The sequence below is a fragment of the Phoenix dactylifera genome, chromosome 7 (genome assembly GCF_051530095.1).
Source record: "Phoenix dactylifera cultivar Ajwa chromosome 7, Ajwa_hap1_PhDact_Kaust_v1.1, whole genome shotgun sequence".
Taxonomy (NCBI): Eukaryota; Viridiplantae; Streptophyta; class Magnoliopsida; order Arecales; family Arecaceae; genus Phoenix; species Phoenix dactylifera.
This window is the reverse complement of record NC_143196.1, coordinates 14,201,232-14,208,742: the sequence shown is the minus strand read 5'-3', so window position 1 is coordinate 14,208,742 and position 7,511 is coordinate 14,201,232. Positions and strand designations below refer to the sequence as shown.

General features: G+C 38.7%; 1 pseudogene; it reads left to right on the top strand.

Moving 5' to 3' along the window:
- The first annotated feature begins 6,321 nt into the window (after positions 1 to 6,321).
- LOC148703712 (small nucleolar RNA R71) lies at positions 6,322 to 6,419 on the top strand (annotated as a pseudogene).
- Positions 6,420 to 7,511: the final 1,092 nt, after the last annotated feature.

Here is a 7,511-nt window from a genome sequence, read left to right as displayed (position 1 = left end):
TTTTGTGCTCTCATCACACCCCCCAACTAGCTTATTGCTAGTCTCTAGCAATTAATGAGCAGATAATAAAATGAGAGTGCAAAAGGTGTTGGTTGATCCTTTGATGTTTTATTTGAACTAATTGTATAAAATTAAGATAAGCACTCACTTTCGTAGGAATCACGATTGCACTTAGCACGTGCAACAAGCCGTTAAACCCTAGGTTACCCTAGTGGACGAGTGTTGTCTCGTGAGGGTTTTCAGGGATGTTACCCACAAACATCATGAATTATATGACATGAGATTCTAATAAAAATATGAAATAAATCCTAAGCTAATACACATGTAATTAATTGATATATATTTTCAAGCATGGTAACTGTCAAAGCAAGGAAATATAAAAGTGTAGTGTGCATCAAATCGCATGACTTTCTCAGAGTACTAATACCTCCACCACAACAGGGCACCGCCTGAGTTTTAGGTGCACTACTCAAGTTCAAAAGTATTTTCTACAATTTATTAGAACCTGATCCATCAAATTTTCAGAATATCACATGTTGTCTAAATTTGTCAAGAATGGTTCGCATGTAAAGAAAGAGCTATCAATCTCAACTAAACAACCCGGGTACACAGAGGTCCAACACAATGGAGTCAAACCAGTCATTACCACATGTCACTAGGTTCAGCCTAACCAACTCATTCATGCTTATTTTTATTTCATTTCATATATATATATATATATATTTTTCAATACACACGACAACTACAGCTATCCAACCCCATTAGGCTCTAGTAAGGTCCATGTAGCGAGCTTTCAGTCAATGACCCCCGATCCAGTTGGCTCAAGACATTAGGTGAAACACCCCTCGGACTTAATTACTTGAACCAGACTACGCCACGAGGCCAGACTTGTCATCATAAGTATTTATTTATTTATTTATTTATTTTTGAATAATAATTATGCAAGAAAAGAGATGGTAGACTGAACCATATAAATATTTTTATTATATATGTGACTGCATCGTGACTATAGGTCAACCAAGGTCGGATCATAAGGCACCTAAGTAATCTAGTCGGGATATTCAACCTCTATCTTTATGTGAAAACCAAATTCTGAACCTTATGGTACGAACAAGGATACTCATACTTCTTTTATGGATAAGGCTAACAAAAATGCAGTTAACAAATATGAACTCCTGAGGCCATCCTATTATCATTAAGTACACGTGTGGGGATCTAATAATAGGCCTCTGATTAATCATAGTATGCATGTGTTCCTTGCCTTAATAGTTGCACAAGCTTAATATGAAAATACACGTGCATTTGCTCAGAAAAGAGAGTAATGGAATAATGCAAAAACAAGTTTTTTTTTTTGATCAAAATATTTCCCTCCCCCCAACTTAAACATTGCATTGTCCTCAATATAAAAAAATTTCAAGAAAACTATATATGAGAGACAATAGAGAAAATAATAGAGAGAAGAAGAATACCTTGAGCTGTTGATTTCCAGAAAAGAAAACCTACAAAATAAGAAGAAAACTAGAAATAAAAAAAAAATTAATTCTAACTAATATACACATACCTTGGCCGTCATGCTCAGTCATAAGAAGGCTCCTCCAAGGGCAAGGAGTCCTCTTCATCTGCAAAATTCTCAAGAAAAGGTTTTAATCTTTGTCCATTTACCTTAAAAATTGTGCCATCCTGTGGATTTTCAATTTCAACTGCCCCGTGTGGAAAAACAGTTTTTACAATGAAAGGACCTGTCCATCTTGATCGTAACTTTTCAGGAAACAGATGTAAGCGAGAGTCATAACAAAGAACTTTTTGTGCAGGTTCAAAAGATTTTCTTAGAATTGATTTATCATGCCTAATTTTCATTCGTTCTTTACAAAGTCTAGCATTGTCATATGCATCCCGACGAATTTCATTCAACTCATTTAGTTGTAATTTTCTAGCTAAACAGCATCTGACAATTCAAAGTTTAATTTTCTAATGGCCCAATATGATTTATGCTCTATTTCAACAGGTAGATGACATGCTTTTCCATAGACTAGCCGATACGGGGACATACCAAGAATAGTTTTATAAGCAGTACGGTAAGCCCACAATGCGTCAGAAAGTTTTAAAGATCAGTCTTTGCGTGATGGATTCACCGTTTTCTCTAAAATTCGTTTAATCTCCCGATTGGCTAACTCTACTTGGCCACTAGTCTGCGGGTGATAAGGAGTTGCAATTCTATGAGTGATACCGTACTTTCGTAACAGAATTTCGAAAGGTTTATTACAGAAATGTTTTCCCCCATCACTAATTATAACCTTGGGCATCCCAAACCTAGAAAATATGTTTTCTTTAAGAAATTTTAAAACTGGTTTGTGGTCATTTGTTCGACAAGATACAGCTTCCACCCATTTGGACACATACTCAACACCAACTAAAATGTACTCATATCCAAAAGATGGTGGGAATGGGCCCATGAAATCGATGCCCCACATGTCAAAAATTTCAATAGCAGTAATGGGCTGAAGAGGCATCATTTGCCTACGAGTTAGACTTCCAACACGTTGACATGGGTCACATATCCTACAGAACTCGTGGGCATCTTTAAATAGTGTAGGCCAATAAAAACCACATTGTAACACCTTAGTTGCCGTTTTCTTAGATGCAAAGTGTCCTCAGCAAGCATTGGCATGACAGAAAGAGAGTACACTTTGTATCTCATGATCCGGAATGCATCTTCTAAAGATTTGATCATTGTAATACTTGAACAAATAAGGGGCATCATAATAATAACTTCTTACTTCATGTAAGAAATTATTCTTATCATTCGATCCCCAATGCTCCGGCATCCGGTTCGTGACAAGAAAGTTTACAATATCAGCATACCATGGCATAGTAGAAAGTGTAAACAATTGCTCTTCAGGGAACGAGTCCTTGATGGGCAACTGTGGCACCAAATCATGAAGAACTAGCTGTGATAAATGGTCAGCAACTACATTCTCTACTCCCTTTTTATCTTTGATAGTGATGTCAAATTCTTGGAGTAGAAGTATCCATCGTATTAAGCGTGGTTTGGCCTCTTTCTTATCCAGTAAATATTTTAGCGCTGCATGATCCGTGAAGATAACAATAGGAGCACCAAGGATATAAGAGCGAAATTTGTCTAATGCAAATACTACTGCAAGCAATTCCTTCTCGGTGGTGGTGTAATTCATTTGAGCATCGTTTAAGGTTTTGCTTGCATAGTAAATGACATATGGCTTATTATCCTTGCGTTGTCCTAGGACAGCTCCTATCGCATAGTCGCTAGCATCGCACATGATCTCAAAAGGTAATGACCAATCGGGTGGTCGCACGATGGGTGCAGTGCTAAGCATAGACTTCAACTTTTCGAATGCCTCTTGGCAGGTTTCGGTCCAATTGAACGGTGTATCAAGGGATAGGAGGTTACATAATGGTCGAGCTATGACACTAAAGTTCTTGATGAACCTCCTATAAAATCCGGCATGACCCAAAAATGATCTAACATCTCTAACCGTCTTGGGTGCAGGTAGCTTGGCAATTAGGTCAATCTTAGCTCTATCAACTTCCATACCCTTCGATGAAACAATATGTCCTAGGACAATTCCCTTTGGCACCATGAAGTGGCATTTCTCCCAATTCAGTATCAGATTCTTTTCCATGCATCGAGCTAAGACTGCTTGTAAATGTGATAAACAATCATCAAAAGAATCGCCAAAAATAGAGAAATCATCCATAAACACTTCTAAAAATTTCTCGTTTATTTCTTCAAAAATGCTGAGCATACACCTTTGGAATGTTGCAGGTGCATTACACAATCCGAATGGCATTCGACGGAAAGCGAATGTGCCAAAAGGACAAGTGAAGGTAGTCTTCTCTTGATCCTCAGGTGAAATTTCGATTTGGTAGTACCCGGAATAGCCATCGAGAAAACAATAGAATTTGTGTCCTGCAACTCTTTCCAAAACTTGGTCTAGGAAGGGTAGGGGAAAGTGATCTTTCCTAGTGACTAAATTCAATTTTCGGTAGTCAACACACATGCGCCAACTCGTCGGAACACGAGTTGGGACTAGTTCACCCTGCTCATTTTTGACTACCGTCAGACCTGCTTTCTTGGGCACAACTTGAGTAGGACTCACCCACTTGCTGTCGAAAATTGGGTAAATAATACCCACGTCAAGCAACTTGAGGACTTCTATTTTAACCACGTCTCTCATTGTAGGATTCAGCCTACGCTGCATTTGCCTTGTGGTTTTTGCATTATCCTCCAAATATATCCGGTGCGTGCAAATTAAAGGGCTAATCCCCTTCAAGTCGGCAATAGACCACCCTAAAGCTCCTTTATGTTTCTTTAGAACACAAAGTAATTTTCTTTCTTGGGCATGATCCAGATCAGATGAGATGATTATAGGAAATGTGTCCTCGGGTCCAAGAAAGGCATACTTGAGTTTCTTCGGTAAAGGTTTCAACTCGAGCTTAGGTGTTTGTTCATGGGATGGTACTATCTTTGCTTTTCGAGGTGGCAACTGTTCAAATTCCTCTATTCGCGGTCTCCACCCATTGACCATCATAACATCCAAATTATCTAAACCAGGTAGGACCACATCATTAGCAGTACCTTCAGAACACCAATCTATTAAACCATTGTCGGCCGATTCAGTAAATGTTTCTTTTAATAAATATTCTTCCGCAATGGTTTCAACCCATTCAACTTCTTTACTTTCTTCATGATCACTGGGTTGTTTACCTATACTAAAGACGTTCAGTTCCAAGGTCATGTTGCCAAAAGAAAGCTTCATGACACCATTCCTACAATTGATCAAAGCATTAGAAGTTGCAAGGAATGGACGTCCTAAGATGACCGGAATCTGAGATGGTGAATTGGAAGCCGGATGTGTGTCCAGTACGATAAAGTCAACAGGAAAATAGAACTTGTCTACTTGGACCAACACATCTTCAATAATCCCTCTAGAGACCTTCACTGAAGGTCACAGTTGTTGGCTTCAACTCACCCAAACCGAGTTGCTCATATATCGTATATGGCAACAAGTTCACACTCGCTCCTAAATCTAGCAATGCTCGCTCAATCCTAAAATTGCCAATGATGCACGAGATAGTTGGACAACCTGGATCCTTATATTTAGGAAGAATGTTATGCTGTAAAATTGCACTCACATTTTCAGCCAGAAATGCCTTCTTCTTGACATTTAAACGACGCTTGACAGTGCACAAATCTTTTAAAAATTTTGCATAGCAAGGCACTTGTTTGATTGCATCAAGAAGAGGTACATTGATTTTTACTTGCTTAAAAAGCTCAAGAATTTCAGAGTTTGGTTCAAGCTTTTGCAAGGGCTTTAATCTTTGTGGAAATGGTGCAGGAAAAAGACATTCAATTTTTTCAGTAGATGTTGGTGCTTCAGTTTCTTCATTATCCTTTTCTTTTGTCTTGGGAGGGTCAGAATCAGGTATGACTTGTGTTTGTTCTGGGACTGGTCGGTCAATAATCTTTCCACTTCACAAAGTTATTATACTCTTTGCTTGTTCTTTATGCAAAGTTGATGATGATGCATTGCTACCGCCATAGACTTAAGGATTAGGTTGTGGTTGAGCTGGTAGCTTACCTTTCTCTTGAGCACTTAAAGCAGTGGTCAGCGTTGTCAGTTGATTTCTTAATTCATCATTGATTTTAGCTTGACCTTGCATGAAAGATTGCAAAGTTTCTTCGAGATTGGATTTTTGAGGGGGTGCGTGTGCATAATGAGGTTGCGGAGGTGGAGGAGTTAGGTTATATATTTGTTGAGGTTGGTCATTCCTCCACCTGAAATTTGGATGGTTCTTCCATCCAGGGTTGTAAGTACCCGAAAAAGGATTATTGAAAGATTTTTGATAGGTATTCATAACATTGGCCTGATCGTGCAAGACTTCCTTGAATGCGGGTATTGTGGGGCAATCAGTGATGAGATGGCCAGGCATCTCGCAAATCCTACAACACTTGCTGTTATGTTCACGGTCTTGACGGGTTCAATCCTTCTAAGTTCAATTTCCTCTACCTTCCTAGTAAGGACTGCCATTTTAGCCTGAATATCATCCTGAGTACTAAGGTTATAAAGGCCCCCGTGTGGAATGCTAGTAGGCTTAGGCAAAGGTTTATTCACTCTATCCCCTGTATCCCATAATTGTGCAGTCTCTGCGAGAGAGTCTAAATAGTCCCATGCCTCATCGGGTTGCTTTTCCAGAAATAGACCATTGCACATAGTCTCTATAAATTGTTTCAACTGTGGAGACAACCCTTCGTAAAAGAAACTAATGGTTCTCCATGTTTCAAACCCATGATGAGGACAAGAGAGAAGCAAATCTTTAAATCTCTCCCAGCATTCATAAAATGTTTCATGGTCTTTTTGTTGGAAATTACTAATGTGCCTTTTCAAAAAGTTAGTCCTTTGTGCGGAAAAGAATTTTTTCAAGAATTCTCTTTGCATATCATGCCATGTTCCTAGCGATCTAGGTCTCAAGGAGTTCAGCCATGTTTTGGCTTTATCCTTTAAGGAAAAAGGAAACAAGGTCAATTTAAGGACATCTTCCGATACATTTGGCACTCTAAATGTGATGCTAATTTCCTCAAAATCCTTAAGGTGAAGATAAGGGTTCTCGGATTCCATTCCATGATACTTTGGCAGCAATTGAATTACTCCTGGTTTGATTTCAAAGTGTCCTACATTTTCAGGAATAATCATGCATGAAGGTTGACTAGTCCTAGTGGGATGTAAATATTGTCGAAGTGTCATAACTGGGGTCTACCTTCATCACCATGGTGACTTCCTACATCATCAGGAAAATTTGCCATCTCACAAGGTGTGAGATACTGCGAAGGAATTTCAAGGATGTGTCCTAAAGGATAATCTAAAGTTGTACGACTTAATCGACCGGTGTCGTCCCTATTCCAACCTAGCATACAAAATTTAAATTTTTTTTTAAATTTTTTTTATTTTTTTTAAAAAAAATAAATATAAATGTAAGTACCAACTAAAGATACCCTAAAACTATACCCTAAAACAAAAATCTATTCACAATCAAACATGCAACTAAACATTACACCTCAATTTCTAATGTTTTTCTTAAATTTCTAGACAGCTCCTAACTGGTTTGAAGATGACACCTAAGCCTTCAATCCGGTCTAATGAACCGAGTTGACCAGGTAAGCTCCCAGGTAAGTGGAGGGGTCACGATGCGTTCGCAAAGGTCCCACTTAAAATCCACTTGCCTCGAACAGATGAGCTATCTCCCTTATAGGGACAAAGTTTGCCTAGACATCAACTAAGCCACAGAGCGAAATTGGTGCAACTTTCGGTAGTCTTCGTCCTATTGAGCTCGAATGTCCTTAGGGGCCAACGTCTAGTTGATTTTAATTAAGCTTAGGATATTTATGCAATGGGGTGATTTTTGGGCTAAGGACGAGTGATGAAATCCCGACCTTACCTGTTTAAATGGGTTCAGCCCTTAGAATATTTTATGTT